At 39.1% G+C, this 18,879-nt stretch overlaps 1 protein-coding gene across 1 annotated transcript in view; it reads left to right on the forward strand.

The window, feature by feature from the left end:
• INPP4B (inositol polyphosphate-4-phosphatase type II B) overlaps window positions 1–18,879 on the forward strand; it is a 359,615-nt gene that overhangs the window by 316,465 nt on the left and 24,271 nt on the right. Inside the window, exon 29 of the transcript XR_011808668.1 lies at window positions 13,092–13,201. The gene's annotated coding sequence lies outside the window, so the exon portion shown is untranslated. The remainder of the gene's footprint in view (window positions 1–13,091; window positions 13,202–18,879) is intronic.

The raw sequence follows: 18,879 nt of genomic DNA on the forward strand, positions 1-18,879 counted from the left end.
ACACCAAGGACCTAATTACTTTACATTTCTTGGCATTTCTCCTCTGCTTAAAGCATACATAAAGACTGTGTAACTGCTTCTGAAGTCCTCATTAGAGTTGAGAAAAACTCACCTGGCAAGGAAATGCTTTAAGAAATAAAGGTGAATATGTGTGTGTTAAATGCTATTCGAGCCCTTAGCCTAGTGGCATTGTATAATGCTATTTTAAACCATCAAACTGGTTGTGTCTGCTCTGTCACACACTTCTGTAGTGCTGAAACAGAACTGGGCATGGTTACTGGCAGACCAATGGGCTGTCCCACATCACAGGTGTCTTTCTCCTAGCTGAGATTTCTTTATATTGGAAAATAGCAGATAGAGATTAGTTTTTTAAGGGTGACAAGATGAGAGAATAGTTTTAAACTAAAAGAGGGGAAATTGAGATAGATATTAGGAGGAAATTCTTTACTCTGAAGGTGGTGAGGCACTGGAAGAGGTTACCCAGAGAAGCTGTGGATGCCAGCTAGTTAAGAGACAGCTATATTTGAATTTGTGCTAAGCAAGGTGATTTAGGGGCCTCCCCGGTAGAGGAGGTCTGCCTGTCTTTGCTGACACACCTCTCTTATGAATAGATTATGCAGCATGTTGGGGAATGCATCACTTGTAGTCTTTTAAAAAATATATCCGTGGAAAGGTGAAAGAGAATCCAGTACACCTGAAGGTATATTTAAAACCTCTGCCAACAAGATTCTTAAAAACTGAGGTGCAGATTTGTTTAGCCATTTGGCATCCAGTGCTGCTGACTCTCCCAAGCAGGAAGTTGATTATAAACTAATTCAAGACGGAGTTCATGCCTGCAGGCAAACGCCCATGGTGCAGGAACGAGAGCAAAGTCTAGCACACCTGCTTCAGCGGCACGCTGGAATCCCTGCAAAGGCAAGTTGCAGCATCCTGGCAAGAGCACTGCTCACAGCCAGCAGGCTGGGTTTGGGCGTAGATTGTTCGCAGGCAGACAGCACTGGCTTGTCCCAGCAACAGCCCATGAATGCAGAAGTGCTGACAAGGGCGCTGTGTTCAGCAGTCTGCCCAGTCTGTGGCCTGAGCCTACTGTGACCAGGCTCTCTTAATTGCGTGACACAGCTGAACCTCTGCAGTTTGTAGCTCAGTGCACTGAAGGTGAAATTGCTCTGGTATTGGACTGCCATAAGGTGCTTGAATTAAACTTGTTCATGCTAAAGACTCGGTGGTCTGCACAAAAAGACAATGCAGAGGACAGGGTGTGGCAGTCATTAATACTTCCTTTGTGAGTCAGCTGTGCTGTAGATTTCCTGGTGTAAAGAATATTTTCACTTTAACAGACAGCAGATGCTTTTTTTCCTTCATCCTTTCTTAATCTCAAGTTTCCAACAGCCCTCGTAGAAATGAAAAATTCTGTCTGGTGCTGCAATGTATGCCTGACTTTTAATTAACCCAGCGAACACATATAGATCAAATTTTCTGTATCCATTCATCTGTACTTGAATTAAGAAAAGGGATGTGTTCAGTGCTGCAATGTAGTGAAGTTTATTTTTAATTAACCTGATTTGCACTTGTAAGTTAAAGCTAATTAGTAGAGCTCATTCATTGTTTATATCTATGGCCACTAGGGACTGCTTGATTTTCTAACTATGTGGTTGGAGGCCATAAAAATATGCCCATTACCTGCAACTTTCATATTTTCCATTGACTTGCTTTTAGTATTTGTGGGACTTAATATTATATAATGGTACAGATTTCTTAGGGCTGGATCCCCGAACAGATTTCTGAATCTTGGTGTGCTGTAGCTCTTGCCATATGTGGATTATGGATCTGACGTTTGCAGATTTGACCTACATGTATTTTTATTCCTCCTAAGGAGATGAGAACTGGGGCAATAGAGCCCATCGCCCTCCCATTTTCACTCCTGAGTGATTTTAACTTGTTCTCAGTCACTTTCTAGTAACTTCTCAGTCACTTCTCAGTAACTTTCCAGAAGGAAGAAAAGACAATGCACCCTCACTCCTTAGCCTCCACTGCCCTCCTCCCCAAAAAAACACAAACCATCAGCCAACTGAACAAACAGACAAATTTATCGCAGTGACTTCCTCCCTTTAATCTTGACTAGATTTTCCTCATGCCCAACTAATTAAAGTGGATTTTTCAGAAAACAAATGGACTGCAACAGAAATAGCTTGGGAAGGTTGCTTGGAGGGAAGATGCAGCATGGGAGGTCATTTTCTGTGTTGCTACTCAGCTGCCACAAGCTAAAACAGGAAAGTAAGTTCACTTCTGAGGAAGAGCTTGCCTTCAGGGTGTTAAAAGGAGAAAAGCCTGGTACAGGATGCCTTCTGAGCTTATCAGTTCCTTCAAAGGCTGGCAACAAAAATATCCCTGGTATTCCATAGCGGCTGTCAACTGCAGTTGGTTCAAAAATATTTGGTAATGGTGTATATAATTAAACAGTTTCCTTCCTGAAAACTTTTCCTGAACAAACAATTTAAGCTGGATTTCTTTACACTAACTAGACTGTTCTCAGTGTGGTCCAAAAGGCTATATATACTTTCTATTACTTCTCAGTGCATAAGCCCAAATCACCTCCTGATGGTTGTTTCCTTGTAAAATGCAAATACATTTTTTTTCTATGGGAGCATCTGATTCACTCTCACTGCTAGCCTACATAAAGAAAGTTCAATGCACAAACTTTCTAGCACAGCACAAAGCAATCAAGTCACTTTTAGGACCTAAATAGGCTGGGGATAAAAATAATATTTCAGGATAGGACAGGAGAGGTGCCTACCTAGTCAGAGTGAGTTGTGTCAGTCACGTATGAGTTGTAACTCATTCCTGAGTTATACTGTTATTTTCATTGTAAGCTTCAATATACTCACTGATTGAACTAGACTAGTTCTTGATGTTCCTCAGACTAGTTCCTCAAATTGGGCAGCCAATACTTCCTTTTTGTCAGATACTATGTTAACTTTCAAATAGTAAATTTCCTGAACAGGCTACAAACCCTCCTGAGTATTTATTCCTGCCCAAATCGTATTGCTCAACATGAGTTGTGTTTTAACCAATACAGTTAAGCCTTTGTAAAAGGCTGTTCGGATAAGCCAGGCTTATTTTACTTTCAGATAATTAAATAAAATCTGACTTATGTTAGATCAGTTTTCAATAAAGTAGGATTTTCTGCACAGCAATTGTTTTTGTTCAGTTGTTTTTACATATATGTGTGGGTGTCTTTATAGAATACAGTCCAAACAAAGAATTACATAGGGCATCAGGATTCAACCTCTTAACATGAAAGCTGGAATGTAAATTTATCATAGCTTTTAATGAGTTACCTTATGAGTAAGGATGTAAAAAACTGACCAATGTAAACACAACCACAGAATAAGTTGTTAAACATTATTTTTAATGAATAGCAAATACTACCTGTGAAGGTTCTCTATGCAAAAGTGTTCGTGGTATGAGATTGGTAGCATTGGAAAAGACTTCGTGGAGAACTAAGCAAACAGCCTTCCAGAACAGGCATACATTACACTGCATTTGGCAAAGAAGAACCATTGTATGCCTTTATTGCATACAATAAAATTATGGGAACAGCTAGAAACTTATTTTCCGTGACCTGTAACATAAATGCTCCACAAGGGCAAAGAAAAAAAGGTAAGAACTCATGTGACTAGTTTATTCTCTTTATTATTTTATTCCTTCGCCACTTGCCCTGATTATTTAGTACAGTTCTAGTAAGAAGGAGGGGGAGGTAGAAGAGGAAAAAAAAGGAGATTGGAAAAGAAAGCAGTCCTCATGAAACCGTAACACATTCTTCAGGAAGTCACCTGTCACTGGAGACAGTTCCTCACTTTAGCACTACCGTCTTTGTGCACTGAAGCTGCTGCTGAGTTTTGACAGTTTGTAACGTCAGTGCTATCTTTGGGTCCTTTTACTCCACTTTGTTTCCAGAGTCTCTAGTATTCTGTATCAACTGCTGCTCTCCTTCAGGCATTTCCTATCAGTCTATTCTTAACTCTAAAGCCTGGCTTTTCATGTCCCATATAGAATTTTCTTTCTGATTTTTTTTCCCTTGGACTAAGGTTTTTATTTACAGTACTGTGTAGTTGCTTAGTAGCCATCAAATAAGTAAATTCAGAGTTCACAGAACCTGTGGGCATCAAGGTTCTGCTAAAATAAGCCGTAGGCATCTAAAACCTCCAGAGCTGTGTGGATGTTACACTGGCTACATGACAGCCAGTCAAGTCTGATCTAAGTGTCTCTTGAATCCAGATAAGGGGACTAGAAACTGACTCATTAAAAAAGCTCTGTATTTGTAGGCATGTCAGAGCAGTTTCCAGTTTAACATTCTTAGCTTCTGAGTTTCAGATGTGCCAGCATGAAACAAAGCATAACTAAATCATCAAGTGAACTCCAGAGAATACACCACCATTCTTCCTCCGGGATATTGCAGCTGCTTTTATTTGTGTTGTGATATCTCCTCCTGACCCTGGTCTGAAATTAAAATCATTCTTTGCCTGACACTTTAAATATGTATAACAAAGAGAGGGCCCTTATTCCAGGAAGCCTGCAGAAATGATGCTGAAACAAATGAGGTTGCAAGGCCAGGTTCTAACTGACTTAAGTGGTCATAGTATCCAGCACTGCTATGAAGTTTTTCCCTCGCTCAGTGTACATTGATGTCTAAGAATGGAAAGAAATTGTCTACCTCTTTGTAAATTTTTTTTAAATATTATTTTGAAACTGAAGCATAACAGCTTAACCTCTAAAACTACTTCCCTTGCTCTGAGTTGCTGGAGGAATTGTTGTTTTTGTAATCATACATGTACAATTTAGACTGAATAATACAAAGACCCATTGCCTTGCCTATGTATTATTATTTAACTAGACCATGGTTTAACAGGAACATTTTCAATATCTCTCTCCTCTCTACTTATTTGTTCAGCATTTACAGGATTGATTAGATGCTGAAGAGACTGACCAGGTGTACCTAACTCCCAGAAGCACTGTAACTAAAGCAAATAAGATTGCTGGTTCCCTACCCCCCAGAATTAAGTATCAGAGAAAGCTGAAGGGAGCATCATACCTAGAAGTGATGTGACAAAATTACAAGTTCTTAATTCAGGACTCCTTTTATCGAAGTGCTATAATGATTTTCTGTTCCTCGCATGGAAACATGTTTGTAGAATGATTTAAGACTCTCCATCAAAGCACAGAATTGCACAGAGCAGGTATGGTCTGTGGGCAGTTGAGCACAGTTCTGCTAGTCTGGCTTTCTTTCTACATTTAATGTGGCATTTGTTAAAGACCAAGCATAGAGAATGCTTGCCATTAAGCATGTATTTTGTTGTAGTTAGTGTTTTTCTGTCAAGCTCTGGTCTCCTAATTTCCTGGCATTCATGTTTTTATTCACCTCCTCTCAAATGATGTTCTGACAGGAGAGTCATCACTGTGTGTCATAAAACAAAGTGAACGTGAAGTTTCACTACAGAGGAATTAATGTGGAAAATATGTTGTGCTAAAGTTGATACCCTCATTTAAAAGTTAGGAGAATGGTGGGTGGAAAATTCAAATATCTGTAGGCTTTTACAAAATATAACATTATCCAGAAGCTTGTATAAAAATTTACAGTTGATTTATTTATTATTGATTAGTAAATACCCATTGCGCTGACTTTGCAAACTTTGGGTATAGGTTTTCAGTACTTGAATATAAGGGGTTTTGTAGTTTAAATTTTATGGATGGGGATTTTTTTTCACTAGTCCTGAATTTTAACAGGAAGGGAAGAGAGCAAACTAAATCTCATGAAATGAATTAGTCGATGTCTTCTCTGAGTTCGGTTATATCTGTAACCATTTTCTCATCTTGGACTACTTGGCCACATCTTGTAACCAGGTTTGTATTGTGCTTAGTGTTGGAAGGCAGCAAATGGGACTGCATTTCACTATTCCTCTGCTGTTAAATCCGCAGCTGTCATGTGAGATGTAGCTTGCATTCACTATGATATCCAGACTCTGAGAGAATTGTACTTCTAGATTCAACTTAATGTGTAAATTTTTCCCTATGGCTAACGTATGTTGAAAAATCTAGAAAAAAAAAATCCCAGAATTTAATTGTTTCTAGTATCATGCTGGTTTATGTTCTAATATAAACCATATTTGTAGCATGTGTTCCCAATATTATATGGAATTACTGTTACTGGGTTATTTGTTCTCTGGTCCTATGAGATGGAGACTTAATAAAAATAATTAAAAAGTGCCATCCATAACAGCAACAAAGAATCAGACTAATCAGCAAGCAGAAACTCATCATACTGAAAAGGAAGATTATTTAAGGAGTAACCGCAGCGCAAATACTAATACCAAGTTAATCCTCTTGAAATAACAAGCTTACTCTGACCCCAGCACTGGTCATGAAAACTCTGCCCGAGTGCAGCTTGAGACCTTTCTTGAGATCTGACGAATGCATACAGGGGTTACAGGCTTTGAGAGTGTCAGAGGGCAAATTTCTCAGGGCTGGGCGTTGCCCCATGTCTAGCTGACAGTAAGTGGTGTCTGACACTCAAGCAACACTGCCCTTCCACAGAAGGTACAAAATAGTAATTGCTCTTTGTCTGCATGAAAGATGCCAGATAAAAGGAGGCGATGGTTTATCAAGAAATTCTGCTTAACTTCCAGCTCAGGGTATTTCCTGCATGCGAAATAAGTTCAAAGGTAAATGTGCTTTTAAGAGTCGTATAAAACAGCTGAATGCTTGCCTAACACTTCTTAATTAACCCCTCTCTCAACTGCTCGTTGGAGTTGGTTGCACTTTAAAGGGTAGGAGGATTAAATGACCTTTCAAAGAACCACTTGCAAACCATAGTGTATGAGGGACAGAGCAGTGAATGAATCCATGGGTCATTTATTCTTAACTGGTGTAAATCAGCAGCCGTTTCCCTGAGATCTAGTATTTCAAAAACACTAAGCCACTCGAGTCTAGCTCTACCTTCAAAGGCTGAACATCTTCTCAGAAGCAAAGGAAGGAGCCGTGCCTTTGGTTGTCAACACCAATCTTGCATTTTTAGAATGATTGTCAGACATGGACTGGATCTGTCACAAGCTCTCATTTAGCTATTTGGAATTTTTCCCTTATTATGTTTTGTTCCCACATCGGAAGCTGCTCCATAATGCATTACTCTACCATTTCACCTCTTCGTATAGTAACATTTAGAAATATTTTTCAAAAAAGTCTCTTAGGCAAGTAAAGATTCCTGGGATGATGTTTTCCATCTTCTTGGACAAAGTAGGACCGACAGTAGGTTAGCTGCTACAAGCCTTTTTTTACCCAGTCAGAGTTGTAAACACAGCAGCCTATCTTCTTTGCAGCACTGGGAGAAGCGATAGCCTATCTTCTTTCCAGCAGTGGGAATTGTTTTTCTCATGAATTAAATGGGCAGAAAGCTTACAAGGTCTTGCTCCACACCTCAGAAGCTCCTCAGTACCATAATGCTGTTTGACACAGAACCAGTCTGACTGTTAACAAGTGCCAGCTGAGAATATATCTCCTTGAAGGTCTACAAAACCATCTTCAAAGCCCATCTGTGAAACTCCACATGCGATTTTCACAATCTTTACCCAGTTTATCCAAACTGAAAGGGAAGCAGAGCTTCAAAGTGTAAGGGTAGAGGAGGTGGATTTTTCCTAATAAGATATGTAGCTCTTTGGATTTCTGGCTGCTTCCCTGCATAAAATAATAAGCCAGGACAGTATTATAAGCAAGTGTTTTCTCTGAATGAAGTACTTGGAGAGATTCAGTGTCAGCCAGACCATGTGTAAGTCTAGACATTTTATATTCCTTTTGATTTGCTGACATTGTCACTCCCTCAGGCAAGCTGTGTCAGCTCAGCACCTTATCCTTTTTATGGCTGCTGTTGGATTCATAGGAGAACTCATGTTCCTCATTGGACCCTTACGGTGAGAAACAGCATAACAGCAGGCACAATTATTTCTATTTTCCTTCACGTGACTTGATGAAAAATCCATGGAGGGAGTGATAGGGAAGGAGGCTGGAACCTCTGAGAAGCAGATGTGAGAAGATGTCCATTGCAGGTAATTAATGCAAGGGACTGGCATGCCCTGGAGGTTTATAAAGGATCTGACATATGTCAGGATACAGCTGACTGCTTTCCCTGAAGCTCCTTTTCTGTCAAGCATACTTACCTTTTGACATATTTGTAAGTACTCCTGGGTACAGAGGTCTCAAAGTAGGAGTCGGATAACTCTTTCTGTGATTTATCATGAGAGATAAGAAAGGATGTAATGTTCTTGAGGTAAATAGTTTGCCTTTTCCTCCCAGTTATGCCTTAACATGGGGTTTGCTCCAAATGCCATCCTCAAAATGAGCAGGAGTCTTTCAGGTTCCTGTCACTATTAAGTTTCGTATAGAATTCGCAACAGATTAGTCAGGACATTGTTTCCAAGTATCCGCAAAGATGATGCTGGAGAGAGCAATAATGTTTGTGCTTGTAGTAGACTTTCTGCACAACAAATCTTGAGCAAATTGTTATGCTAGTTTCTCGTTGGAATAGGACATACTTCTGTGGGTTATATGGTAAACAGGAAATCCCTGACCGACTGTTCATATCGAAACATCTTCAAAGATGCTAGTAAGTAAGTGCATTTTTCAGCAGTCTGAGGTTCAAGATTCGTGCTTTCTGAGCTTTGGAATGCCAATCCTTTACTTTCCCCAGGAGACAGTCTAGAACCTCCCTTCTGAGGATCTGCCTGTGTCACCGGCACACTTACCTTAGTTGCTTAACGGTTGAAACTGGATATTGAATTAAGGACTTCACAGGTTCTAGAGGTGACACTAACAGATTATTTTCAGGCCTCATTTATCAGATCAGCTGAACACCAAGCGAGGTGACAGCCTTTCTCAATGCAGGCTGGAGAATTTGGGCATGCAAGGTTGTTGGTCATTCACTGTGCTGTTCTACTCTCTTGTGCCATAGTCTGTGTGGGAGGATACGGGGAAGAAAGTATTTCTATTTGTAGGAAGTTTTGAAGGCTTTCTGTGTTGGAAGACACTTCTAATGCATTGTTTTTTCTTCTGATCCTACTGCTTCATTACCCAATTTTCCAAGTAACCTGCTCTCAAATTATCATCTTTTTCAGAGGCTGATCTGTCAATTTGCAAATGTATTTCATATGGTAGACTACAGGTTTTGGTTTCAGAAATCTACACAGGGATATAACAAGCCACTTCTGGATTTACTCAAGACAGTAGATTAAAAATTATCTGTGGTTTTCCAGTCTGTAGCATGAACATATGCAGCCAGGGAGTAAAGGAATCTGTTTTATATTTTCTGTTGTATGTATTGCTTTTGCCTATTGAGTCTTTGCTTACAAATGATGTATTGGTTTTCCAAGAACCGTGTGAGAACATGCAACTTATTAACATTACAAATCAAAATATTGGTTGATTTAATCTGATTTTCACCTTTTCCCCCTTTTTGGGAAACAGGTTTTCAGCAAGTAACTTCATATCTTTAAGATTTCTTCTTTTCTTTAATTTTTTGACACATGTGGTATTTTATTTAATGAAGCAACTGCCTAGTAAATATCTTCTGATTTGAAAAATGACAGCTTAATTAGTTGCCCATTTTGCATCACTGAGAGAGAAAGCTGGCTGTGAAATAGAATCACAATCTCTAGTATAAACTGTATTTGATGCTATCAGCTAGAAGTGACTGCACTGACAGCATGTATTATGTTTGTATCTGCCAGGGTCAAAATGACTTTAAGGAACATTTCTTTCTGTTAGGTTCCTTTTCAGACTGAGTTTTTTTTTCTTGTCTGGGTATATGGGGCACTCAGAGTGTGCTAACTCCCCATGCCCCCTACCCCTTCCTTTTTTAGAGGCTAGCGTGCTAAGAGATCTCTCTATTGCTCTCCTGGGAACTTGCTAACTTGTACACTGATGTTGATAGAGAGTGCTGAACTGGAAGATTCAGCAGTTGAGGGTAATTGGCCCATAGTTGATTCAACTGTACATGGTTTAGCAATGCCATTCAGTCTCCCTAGGGTAATGCAGGATAGCTGGAAAGCAGTGTGGCTTGTCAGAGTGAGCTGGCAGCCAGGAGGTTCCAAATTCTCTTTCTGCTTCTGCGATTTGTTCTTTGTAGGGTCTGGCTCAAAACCTTCCTGCCTTAGTGCAACATCAGCACTGCCTCGCTACCCAGTGAGGGTAGGGTAAGGTCTGCTTGACTACCAGCATCACACAGCTATTTTCAGAACTCACTTGCTAAAGCCCAAATCATTGCCCTCAACATGTGCATTGCTATAAATATGCACAGTCCAACACAAAATATAGCAGAGAAAACAATTGGAAGGGATAAAATAAGCAGGAAGAAAGCACATAAGTTATGAGCACAGAACATTCCCGAGGAAGTGAAAATAAGCCATAAACATTAGTGCAAACATTGTACAAAGCTGCAAAGAAATGAAAAAATTCTGTCCACCACAGCTGATGCTGGGAAGCTGTTGCTCAACAGACTAGAGGACACAGCAAAAAATCAAGATTTTAAACCGTTGTACAAAAAGTTAGACTGTATGCAGACACTTGTTGTTCAGTGATGCAAGCAGATGAGAGAGACTTCCTAAGAATACTGAAGGAGCTGCTATTTTGACAAAAAGTGGGAGCTTTCTGTGAGGTGAAGGGGAATTACTCCCATGGAGGTAGATGAACAGAGCAGCCTGAACAGTTGTCACTGCTCCTTCCCTATCAGAAGAAAGAATAGAAAGAGCAAGGAAGAAGTTAAAACCAGAGAAGAACATAACAGCTGAATTGTTAAAATCCAGGTAGATAAACAGTAGCAAAGCATTGGATTGTATGTACCTGCCCAGGTATTTATTTTTAATCTTGCTCCTCAAAACCTACTGCTTCTTGAGAGGAAATCAGAAACCCACATTATTTCCATTTGATCTTTAATTATCATTTTCTCCATTATGAATCCTTTAATGTAGGAATGGAACCTCACTACTAGAGTATAGTGAATACAACACCTTTGGGGGGAAAAAAAAAAAAAATGGAACAGGGACATAAAGTATTCAGGAGTTTAAAAAAAAATAGAGAACAAAAAAAATAATGAATGGCTAGGACAATAAGGACAATGCTTATACTAACTGTGAAAGCATTTCTACTGATGCAAATCGTACTATCTACCTACAATCTGACTGATCCATCTTTACAGCTCAGTATTAATACTGTGAAAAAAAGTAATGAATATTATTATCATGTTATTGGAAAGGTGTACCTTCTCACTTTCTAAAACAAAACAAAAATGCAATTCCGTGTTGTACCACGTTCTCCCCCTCTCACTGCACAAAATCCCTCCACCAGCTAACAACTCTGCTTCCTACTCCTCTCTCTTTCTAGCTTTCTATTCCAGCACTCAAAGCAGAAAAATCCCTGAGTATAACTGGAAGACACGTTTAATTGATTGTGATAATTAGAAGATATGTTTCAACTTAGACATTAAATCCATGTATTTGGTTTGCTCTGCTTACTATAAGTGGTCGCATCTAGAATAAAGAAAAGGAGAATATTGAAATGCCTCAGCCGAAAAGTAACAGAATTAGTGAGATCCATGGTTGCACTCAGGGGGGCTGATAAGCTCTGATTCTTAAACCAATGCAGATTTAAAAGAGATATACTTTAGCTGTTAAGTGCTGCAGACAAATTGACAAAATTACAGTCTAATAAAACACCACATTGATATCAAAGTGAAACTTTATCCAGACAGTGCAGTAATAGTATTACTTTCTGGATTGGAATGTGATGCATAAAATAAAATAGACATGAGAAGGCTGTAGGCACTGCAGGTGAGAGCTCTTCAAAAGATGGCAAGTGCCAAGTGGAACAATTTAAAATCAAATGTGGGTGTTAGAAAAAGATTAAGGTCTGAAATCATGGGACAGGAATAGCTACAGAGGGATTAGGAACAGGCTTAGGAAAAAATAAGGGCAGGCCAGCCCCAGGATAATCACTGAGCTGAAGGGAAGGCAGGGCACTCTGAAAGAAACATGCCCAGGATGCCATGAGCAGTACTGTAAGCCATAGCCAAGCAGGAATGCATACACTGTACTGAAGCAAAAAATAATAGTAATTAAATAAAATAAAAAGCTTGGAGATCATCACAGAATGCTTCCCAAGTGACAACCTTCCTAGCAGGATTTAGCTGTGCGCACCAAGGCTTCCTGTGCCCTTGAGTCCATTCCCCTTTGCATGACAAATCAAGGCAGTGACTCTGGCTGCTTACCTGGCTCAGACTTCTGTTTGCCAGGAGGAAGGTGAAAGAAGAAGACTTTCATGTCTTCTAAAATGCCAGGTTTATACAAAAGTTATGAATGCTTGTCATAGCTATTCCTTTTTACACCACAGCATTTGTCACTTAATTGTACGCTGTCAAACTGAGATGTCACAAAGTATATATAACCAATACTTTGGTATAAAACTGAATTTGCATCAATTACATCTGACAAAGAATGGAATGAATGATGTATTTTTGGAAGGCAAGTCATTAGTGAGAAGTGGTTTTGACAAAAGGGCTGCTCTACAGCTCAGACAAACCATTCAGTGTTGCTCTAACTGAGCTAAAAGGAACAATTGTTTCCTATGTCTTGTCTCAAAAGGCAGAAGAAAACTGTAGAACAGCATTACACTCCATACACAGCTCCTTGACTTACCCACCTGCAGTGCTGCTGTACAGATTGCCTTGATTTTCCTGTTTTCCTGCCTCTGTTACTACGTCCACCAAGCCTGGCCCCTCCTCAGGTGTTATGCTACAAGGTGCATGCTCCTGTCTGGAAGGGCATATAAATCAGGTCACTTTTCCTGTGCCAGCGTTCCCATTGGCATGACTTTTCTGCTACTCTTAGAGTAGGTTTTAAGGTGAATGGTCTTGGGGTTGTGAAGGTCCCTGATACTAACATAATGAATGGCATATCAGTAGCAGGACTAGATTCAAAATGTTTAACACATTTTCCCCATTTGCCTCCAAATACCTACCCAAAAGCACTTAACATCCTTTTCATTCATTTCAGTTCAATACATCGTCTTCTTGAAAGCATGCACCCTAGAAATGGACTGATTTCAGCATAGCACATATCTCAATACAGCCCAGATTCTCCAGTGCAGTGGGACTTTGACTCTGGTAAGTGCTGTGAAGATGATAGTATCCCCTAACCTAAAATCAGATGTGTTGGCTTGGTGGGGCAACTGGTGATGATAAATGGATTGTTTCTGCCAGGTATACTTCACATGTTTGAATCACACTCTAGTTTATTTGCCTTCCCTGGCTTGTGTTGTTCTGAAGTCATAGACTTGAGAGGACCTTGTCTGTACGAGTTGAGTTACTTGAAACAGCTTACAAACCTGCAGTGTTAAACTGTGTAAAAGGCTGCGTGGGAACACTTGTTTTCTTCTTGGTTTTTGTTCGTTTGTTTGTTTACACATCATTGAAGGTAGACCCCTCCATGTTTGCTTTCTATGCAGCCCTCTGGCAAAATATCAGTTACGGTTATGGAACAAACACAGCAGAAATTGCTAGGCAGAAGCAAGGGAAATGCATTGCCTGTATGCACAGCATACACCTCCAGTTATATATACGGTGTTCAGTTCTGCTGTCTGGATAACATGGATATGAGTAGCTATGTGAAACTTACAGAATTCAGTGCAGTTTATTTCTCAATAAGCCTTTCAACAAGTCTGAATAAACTTTAACTACATAGATGTGTTCAAATATGGAGATAGGAGATATATTTGAGAGTGCAAAGAAGAAAGGTTGGCTTCTAGATCTCAGTGAGAGCTTAGCAGTATCCTGGGGCTGTGGAGAAAAGTGGTGATCTTGCTGGCTATTGGAATCTTTTAGACAATTTTATTCCTCATATCGGGAAGCTGGTAAGATGGTTCTCCTTGCATTGGTATGTATGGAAGACCTGAGTAGTCGTGCTGCTTCATTCCCTTTCTTCACAGGTCCTGACCATGGATGAAACCCTTCTGTCTCCATACTGAAATAATGACTACAATTAATTGTCATGTGTCAGGACTTGTAAGGTGCCTGAAGCAATCCTTCCTCTCATGCTTTAATTTGTTTTCTGGTCTTTTCTTTTTTTCTTTTTCCTCTATTTGAAACATCCCAGATGAGTCAGAGTTGTAGATAGCATACTGTGAGTAGGCAATCAAACTAGGAAAGATGGTACAGTGATGCCTCTCAAATGCCCTGCCTGTATGCCTTACTTATATGTTCACAGTGATCTTGAATGCCTGAGCTAAGTTGTTGGGTTTTTGTTTGTTTGTTCTTCCTTCCTTCCTTCCTTCCTGTCAGACTGCCAGGCACCATTACAAATGTTTTAATCCATTTGCCTAAGAAAACAAGGTTTATGTAGTCATATCCAGTTTTGGCATCCAATAAGCTCATAAATTGTTGGCTGATTTTAGTGAAATGACAGGAAGATCGTAGTGTCAGAGATATTGAGTCTCCACAGGGTTTGGGCAACTGGGTTAATGCAGAGGCAGAAAGTGTGTTCCCCAGTGAGAACTTCACCGTGGCACACGTTGCAGTAGGACATACATATCTGTAAAAAATCTTTAGAGCCATGATCCATGGAGCTTACTCATTTGTTTCTTTTTATTTATTTATTTATTTTTCTTACAGTATAGTTTCTGGGCTATCTTGGTGTATCTCAGACAAATTCCTAATCTTGCAAGGCTTTCAGGTATTATCTTTGCTGTTCTTCGCCAACACCATGACAAGTTCTCCTTTTTAAGGACAAACATTCTTGCTTTAACTGGAAGCTTTAGACCTGTTACGGGCCATTTCTGTAGTATGTGATTCACTGACATGTGAAGGGATTAGGTCTGATTATCTGGCATTGTCCTCAGGCTTTATTTGATTTGAAGTGAGAGCTCTCCCATGCAGTTTGTACTGACTCTGCACCATTGGTTATACAGTGGAACTTTCTCACGTAATTAGCAATGCCTGATAAAAATTTATTTTCCCAATGAGAAAGGACGCCTGGATTCATCAGTATTTAGCTTTTAAAATGGATATTTCTCTACCGTGTCCTAAATGTTGTAGCACTTAAGAGAAAAATGTGCTATATTCTAGAGAGATTTGTATTTCTCAAGGCAAATTCCCTAATGGTAGCTAAAAACCTTGTTTAGTACCATGTCTGCAAGTGAGGGGACAAAAGAACTGTAATATTCATACAAGGTGCTGCTTTTGATCAAAAAATGAAAAGTAATCTGTTGAGGAGCTACGATCTTCACATGCAAAACCCAAGTAGAAAGAAGCAACCTCATGTAAAATTTGTTCGTCCTAACCACTGTCTGAGAGTGTTTCACTAGCGTTTAAACCCAGTTTATAAACTTACTCCTGGTACTATTTTATTTAAAACACATTAATTTTGCTCATCTGTCTGTCTTTTTTTTTTTTTTTTTTTTTCCCCCAGCAAATTCTGTGATGGCAGTTAGGGTTATTTTAATGACTATTTAAAAAAATCTATTACATTAATCGCTCTGGGAAAGCTACCATTTATCTTCCTGCATGAAATTAATCCATTTGATTATTATGGCTTACTAGACGGATAACTTTATAATCTCATAGCAAAAATATCTGTTTTCACAAAACATGCTAAGCCAATACACAACATCTAATTTTCACTGTTTGGATTTTTTTTTTTTCTTTTCAGACAAGAGTATGGGTGAGAAATATCAGTAAATGTGTTCCAGAAAAGCATCACCTAACTCTTTATATCAAATCTCCTCTGGATCCTAGGAAGACTGATATGTCATTTAAACTTAGTTCATTGGCAAAATGCATTATTGTCCATTCATTTATACTTTATCTTCATTTATGCTTTATATCTTTATCTTCTAACTTCATCTTGCCAATGAAATGTCATACCAAACATACCATATATTCTCAGGAAAAACAAAAGTATAACACAGGGGCTACAAAAGCTACTAATGTAATAGAAAAAAAATATATTAATGTGATCCCAGCAATACAAAAACTTTTGTTAATTACAATTCTTCGTGAAAAATATATGAAAAGTATTGTATTTTGCCTTACTGATTAATAAAGACTCAAAATTGAGTCCCAGAAAACAGTGTTTTTTATCTTTCTTCTGCTTGGTAGCCTTGGGCTCCATTTTGTTACAACCTCTGTACACCTAAATCAGTGTCTTTCTCTGACACCCCTGTGATTTTAGAAAGAATTCTGAGTAGATGGCGTAGAATTCTATTTTCATTTACCTACGGTAATAAGTAAAACATTTTTACTTTGTGGATGGCCTCTTTTCCCTGCATGATTTCACCAAGTATTTCCAAGAGTAGGTGTGACTGACCAATGCACAAAAAATTCTGCTGTTTGCTTCTCAGAGTTAAATAGGAATCGACTGAAGCAAACTAATATATAAATTCAACAATCAGTAAAGGTATACTGAAGAAAACTTTCTCCTTTTGGTTTGTAATGTGTTTCAGGGCTTGCTTTATGCTTTCAGGGTTTTATTTTTTCAGTTTCGTGTAACATTTTCATATGAAAACTGGGAGTACAGAGAAAAAGGAGTATTTCAATAAAAACACCTTGTTGAGGGTACAGCAAAATATTTTCTGATTTACGCCTAGTTTGATGAAGAGTCTGAAGAAAGATACACATTCTTGCTAACCACCAAAGTGAAGAGGGCTGCCTGTATCCCCCACAAACGTACAGCCCATGCTTCCTCTATATATGGCACGGCCTGACACATGAGAAGCTGACAACTGGAAAAGGAGTGTCACACAAATAACTTCCTCAGAAAAGAATAGCCTACACTAGCATTCCTTTCAAGTTTAGTCCCTGTCAAAAAGTGAAAAGAAAAGGTTCACTGAAAAATCATTTTAGTTTTTTGTAACTGTCAATGGAGGCCTGCACTTCCCCATGATCATAAGCACGTCTGATTTTGAAAAGGGCTGGCTGAATGAGGTCTTACCCTATATTCTTTTTCCTGTGTAGGCGCGAGCAGGTCAGCAGGCAAGGATTTTCAGTTAAAGTAAGCAAAGCTGAATAATAATTCTCCACCAAGATTGTTCCAGGGTCTGCATGGTACATGCACCTTTGCGTCTGCAAAACACTAACTCCATGTGAAGTGGTGCCACCAAGAATTCTTTTACAAGAACTGACACAGGCATCTCAGAGCACTGGGACTGTCCTTGTGCTGGCTCTGCATGTTTTCTATGTAGGTCACCACAGAATGTTTTACTTGCTCCACGGACCTCTTGTCCAGAAAGGTAACAATGACTGCTCCAGTTAGAATTGTAAATGGAAAGGTAGGATGTTAGAAGTCGAGACCACCCGAAAGGGAACAGGCTTCCCACAAATGGCAGGAGAGTGGTAGTGGGCTTTTAGCCACATGTTGAAGTTTTTCTTAGAATTGACTGTCACCAGTTTTGAATAATGGGACAGGAGTTGTGAGATTGCATGTAGCAGCTCCATTAACATCTTCTTAAATTGTAAACAAAGAAAGTGGGGAAACAACAACAACAGCAAAACCCCTTGTTCTTTCCTGGAAGGCTAACACAGCCAGCTGTAATATAAATTAATTAGCAGGTCATTCATTTTGATTTTTTTGTTATGCGAAAATGTTACGGTGCCAATAACCCTTCTATATGATTGTGGCTTCTGATATGTGACAGTTTGTAAATTTTTTATTGTTATTATTAGATCCCTGTGCCATCTAGGTAGGAAAGCAAAACCACAGTACTTCCTGGAGGGTGCTCAGCATGTGTGAATTACTGCTCATAGCTCTGTAATTAACACTCAACTGGGATTATGCCTTTTACCTGATTCTGCATTTACCTGGCAGTTTAAGCCATTGTTTCCCAGGTTTTGTATCTGAGAAGAAATTTCTTCAAATGTAACGAAATTGTCTTTGAGGCAGGTTCAGACTTAGCTTTCCACTGCTGGCAAAACAATTCCCAAAACTTTAAAATGTTGAAAAACAAAACAAAAACTGCCACTTGGGGACAATAGAGAGATCTTACAGGAAACTTTTAGATATGTTGCTCCTTGCCTTCTGAAATTTCAAAGGCTAAAAGGAAATGCTTTCTTTCAAAGAGAACTGGCAGAGGTGTGTCCAGGTCTTCTTCCTGCATAGAATATGGGCCATCCTTGCTTCCTGTGCTCTTCAGGAATGTGCGTCCCTTTCTAAAATCTTCATCACACCTGGGGACCAGTCCATGAAGCAGTAGAAAACAGATTGGTTTAGTAAGTTGGTGTAAGGCACCGATTATATTTTGTTAGATCAAGCACGATGGGGAACAGACAAAGAACAATGAAATAATGCTGAGCAGGAAAAACAAATAGGAGGGAGGAAGTAAATTTGCAATACCTCCCTTTGTGTTCCCAAATGAGTATTTTGGAGACAGAGTGACTGATATTAACTGGCTGTGTGGGTCACTGTACTGAGACAGCACCTAGCAGCTGAGCATGGCAAGGATAAAACACCTACCCAGCCTATGTTCCTCGTTTGCTGCATGGAATAGTTGCAGCTCAGGATAGAAAAGCCATTATTGCTCTTGGAAGAGTACATTAAATAAATAAACTAAAATAATAATAATAATAATAAAACAACAACAAAAAAAAAAAAAACAAAGGGATTCTTATTAAGAGATATAGCATTTGTTCCTTTTAGTGAGTAAAAAAAAAAACAAAAAACAGTTGATCAATTTTTTTTTTGAATGGCTTCACACAGGAGGTTTGTGAATTTCATGTTAAATTAAAACAATAACTACACTGGTTAGCATTTATAATACATACGCGGTAGTTATGCTAGGAAAGGATCTGTCTGG

This window comes from Anas platyrhynchos, chromosome 4 (genome assembly GCF_047663525.1).
Source record: "Anas platyrhynchos isolate ZD024472 breed Pekin duck chromosome 4, IASCAAS_PekinDuck_T2T, whole genome shotgun sequence".
NCBI classification, from domain to species: Eukaryota; Metazoa; Chordata; class Aves; order Anseriformes; family Anatidae; genus Anas; species Anas platyrhynchos.